The 5000-nt window shown below is 42.5% G+C and overlaps 1 protein-coding gene across 1 annotated transcript in view; it reads left to right on the forward strand.

Moving 5' to 3' along the window:
* LOC115228947 (leucine-rich repeat-containing protein 4-like) overlaps positions 1 to 5000 on the forward strand; it is a 29255-nt gene that overhangs the window by 2066 nt on the left and 22189 nt on the right. The gene's annotated exons all lie outside the window — the stretch shown is intronic.

Consider the following 5000-nt stretch of genomic DNA (forward strand, 5'->3'; position numbering starts at 1 on the left):
ATACATACATACATACATACATACATACATACATATATATACATACATATATACAGAAGTTTTAATTGCGTCATTCTGTCTATTTCCATGGCAACAAAGTTGCATGTTTCTCAGCCAATCAATTTTCATTTTTTTTGTCTAAATCCCTTTTCAAAAGTAAAACGGCCAATCAGAATCTGAAATACTCGTGCAGTTTTGCATGCTCAAGATGAAAATCTAGTTTACATTTTCTATGAATTTCAAGCAATTAAATTTCAGATATTTTAGCCAATTAGAAACTCGATTTCCGATCTTGTTTGCCTTCAACCGTCGAGCTGACGAAATTGTTTGGACACCTAGAAAAATGCTTAGCGGCATTTTGTCCGTTTCAGAGTTCTGTCTTGAAATTCCGCCTAGGTTGAATATGCCTTTCATTGTTTTTGGTGTCACCAAATTAAGTACCAGTTCAATAATGAGATCGATGTAGTAGAATTAACCACTGCCCCAAATTTCTTGACTAGTGCCAAATCTTGAAAGCAATAACAATAGGCACAAGGCCTGAAATTTTGGGGGCATGGGTCCTTCGATTACTTCGACGCCACAACTTGACTGGTACTTAATGTATCATCCTCGAAAGGATGAAGAGCAACGTTGACCCTGGCGGTATTTGAAGGCAAAACTTTGAGACGGACGAAATGCCGCTAAGCACTTTTGCCTGGTGTCCTAACGTTTCTGCCAGCTGGCAGCCGTAGTAGAAAGAACTATTCCTGAGAAAGGGGAGAAGACAATAGAAATCGTCACGAAGGGCCACTAGAAAGTCGGTTTTACGATGATCCTGGCTTGCACGGCTGATAGGGGAAAGCTGCTACCGTAGGTAATTTTTAAGAGGAAGATACTATCCAAAGACGCCAAGTTTCAGGAAGGGGATCATTGTTGAAGCCTACGCGAAAGCTTGGATGGGCTAGGCACTCATCGAGGACTGGTTTCGTGTAGTGTGGGTTCGGCGCATCAGTGGACTGCATCAGAGAAGGAGTCTCCTGGTCCTGGACGCATTCAGATGCCACAAGTCAGAAGAAACCAAGGTGAAGATACGTCGTCTGAACATCGACGTAACAATGATTACCGGGGGAATGACATCCTTTCTTCAAACCCTTGATGTTGCAATCAGCGAACCGTATAAGTACCGTCTGAAACACCGCTGGGAGTATTGGATGGCCAACGACCGGGCGTCCGAAGAAAGACTTGGGGACGATCTGCAAATGGATCCTGCTAGTGGAGGAAATTCCAGACGATCTGCTCGTGGAGGAGATTCCAGAAAAATGGGCTTTCCTGAAGTGTTGCATCTCCAATGCGCTCGACGGGAAGATGACATGTTATGGGAAGGCGAAGCTCTCTCTACCGACTCTTCTGACTCCAGCGATGACGAGGATGAACTGGCAGACGATCAACCCCACGAGGTCTGACGACGAAGAGTTCTTAGACTTTGAGTGAAGTCTCTACCCATTAGGGTCGGTCCTTTTCAGGACCACCCATTTTCAAGAAAGAATATAAAGATCGCAATATGAATAAATCATAATAAATACACATAATAAAAAGACGTTCTCTTATTATCTCTTACATTTAAAACTGGACTTTATCTTCTTCCATTAATAATTATGAGTATCAATGATTGCAGTCGGAAATGTTTGTTAAGTATGAAATCATCATGAAATTGAAGTTTCTATTCATCTCGCATTTCTCTATTTTCATAAGTCCCAGTTATCTCCCGGTTTCCCCACGTTTTCTCCAGTCGGGGACTGAAAATCGTGAGTGAGGCTTATACACTGGCAATTACGGTACTTATACACAAGAATTTAAGAATAAAAAATAACAGTGAACTGCAAAGATTTATTCATGCGTTTCGTTAAATATGTCTGCCCGACTCAACTTGTGGAAAAAAAACCGTATTTTATTGTTCATCAGCTCAACATTTCTAACAAACAAACACATGTCTGAATAGGGGATCTTGCATGCATGAAGTGGATTCGATCCACCATAACTCAATTTAAACTAACGGTGCAACAGATCTTTCCACACAGTAGAACAATGGTTTTTCTGTGACAGCAGTTTTACATTTTCCAGATGCCTTTAGCTAGTCCGAAATAATGTCTTCATCACTTGACCCTTTCTAACCTATTCTACATCACCAAAAGCTAGAATATGGATAACAAGAGCACCAACTAAATCTATTGTTCTCAATGATATATCTATCCTTCTGGATAAACGCAAGGATACCCCATGCAAAAATCAGTCGGTGACGACGCAACTCGTCCAGTCATATGGTGACGTCTCAATCAGTTAGTCACTTTGGTGACAACGAAGTCTGGCTGACCACCTAGAACCTTGGTCAGAGCGAGAAATGAAGTTTACTGTCAGCAACTGTGAGACAACACGCTACAACTCCCACTAGCTCTAATTCTGTTTTCTTACAACATCATTCTATCTCTCTCGGTAATTACTACTAAACAATGAAGAGGACACAAGCACAAACTTTATATCGCATGCTTTTGGATTTATTATAACCTGTTCGTCGAGGCAAGGTATTGTAACGTAAAGGTAAATAAATATTTCCTTCAAATTTCATGCATTGTTCATCTTTCACATCCTACAGTATGCAATTATATATAATTTTTATCGTTACAACTGCTAACTCCGACATAAAATAATATTGTTTACTAATCGATTTCCTCCAGCTACATATATATTTAGTTCCCGTTAGGCTTCCCAAGAAGAAGAAACACAAGCCCTGGCTGACGAAGAAGGTTAAACGAGAACTTCGACTCAGAGATATTGCTTGGGCTGAATTCAAAAATCTGGATTCGACTGCAGCTTTTAAGGTGTACAAACTCAACGTGACCGAGCCGTGAAAATTGAAAAGGAAGAACGCTTCAGATATGAATACAGAATCGCGGCAAATGCCAGTAGCAATCCAAAAACCTTCTTTGCCCATGTCCAACGGAATTCCCGCTTGAACAACCAAATTGCAACGTTGGTAGACTCAACAGGCGTATCGATTGAGGACCCTTATCAACAGAGTCAATTATTTGCCGAGGCTTTTTCAACTATTTTCAAACAAGATGATGGTCGTGAACCCCCTCCATTTGATAGATCGCTACCTCCAATGCTTCGATTGGTCATTACGCGGGACGATGTCGAACGCGTTATTCAAGCCCTCGATGTCAACAAGGGTCACGGCCCTGATGGCATACACCCACGGGTTATCAAAGCGTTGGCTCCGGTCATCTGTGAGCCCTTAACACGTCTATTCAATATGTTATTGGCGACGGGTGTTATACCTGCGGACTGGAGAACAGCTATAATCTGGCCAATTTTCAAGAAAGGGAGCCGCGAAGACCCGCTTAACTACCGACCGGTTTCCCTTACATCAATAATCAGCAAGATGTTCGAAACCATCCTTAAGAAAAGTATGATGCTCCACCTCCAAAACACAGTCTCTATCTCTGATTCCCAACACGGCTTCGTGCCGAAAAGATCATGCTTGACCAGCTTACTGGTAATGGAAGAATTGGTGACACGCATCCTCGATGATAGTGATGCTGTTGACATCGTTTTATTGGACTTTGCCAAAGCTTTTGACTCGGTAAACCACCGCCTATTACTTGTCAAGCTTCAAGCATATAGTTTCCATCCGGATATTGTACGATGGGTTGGTGCCTTCCTCTCAGATCGCTCCTTCCAAGTCCAAGTTAATGGTTCGCGGTCCGACGTCTCCAGTGCGAGCAGTGGCTTGCCTCAAGGTTCAGTGCTTGGGCCCTTATTGTTCTTAGTCTTCATAAATGACTTGCCCTTCTATTTGCCGACGATGTCAAACTGGTCGCTCCTCGCGGTGATATAGAAGATCTTCGTCGATGCCTCCACCAAACTTGGAGATGGTCTAACGAATGGGACCTGTGTCTGAACGTGTCAAAGTGCTGTCATCTGCCTGTTGGCTCTCCTACTGCAACTCAACTTGATTTCGAGCCGGGTCGTCTGCTGCTGGAGATGACCTATCAGGTAAAGGACCTGGGTATCTTGGTGGATTCCTCCTTTTCGCCTTCGGCCCAGTGCGTCTATGCTGCCAACAAAGCACGCGGAGTTCTGTTCTTGATTCGACGGTCATTCGGAATGCTCACAGCAGCCATATTCCTACCGCTCTATGTCACGCTGGTGAGACCCATATTGGAGTACGGGATTCAAGCCTCTTCTCCTTATCTCCTCAGAAGCTGGCTACCCGCATGGTTCTTGGTCTCAAGAATTTGTCTTATGAAGAAAGGCTGAAGACGCTCGACCTTTATTCTCTAGAAAAACGACGACGCCGTGGTGATCTCATTCTTGCCCACAACATCATAAGCGGAAAGTGCAACCTCTCGAAAGAGCTGTTCTTCACTCCTGCTCCAGAGCGTCGGTGCAGGGTCACTCCAAAAAGCTCTATCTGCGACGATTTCATCTCAATCGAAGGAGAGGGGCTTTCTCCGTCCGGGTTGCGGATCCGTGGAATAAGCTGCAAGACGAGATGGTGAAGATGCCGACGACCGTTCGGTTCAAAGTGTCCCTTGACTACAAGTGGCCTGAACTCTTTACATGAACACCACCCTGTACATAACTCCCTGTCCTCCTACATGGCCTTGATTTTTGCTTTTTGAGCCAAAAAATTAACTAACTAACATGTATGTGTGTGTGATAGAGTGTGTGTGTGCCTGTGTGTGTATGTGCGTCTGTGTGTGTGTTTATGTGTCTATGTGTGTCTGTATGCACGTATGTGTCTGCATGTATGTGTATAGAGCATGTATCTACCAATACCTCTGAATATATGCACGCAGTGTCAATATGTATGTGGATATATATATATATATATATATATATATATATATATATATATACACATATATATATATACATAATATATATATATATATATATTATATATATATATATATATATAATATATATATACGCGAGAAAGAAGCAACAAGAATGGATAG

Source organism: Octopus sinensis, unplaced genomic scaffold, assembly GCF_006345805.1.
Source record: "Octopus sinensis unplaced genomic scaffold, ASM634580v1 Contig11448, whole genome shotgun sequence".
NCBI classification, from domain to species: domain Eukaryota; kingdom Metazoa; phylum Mollusca; class Cephalopoda; order Octopoda; family Octopodidae; genus Octopus; species Octopus sinensis.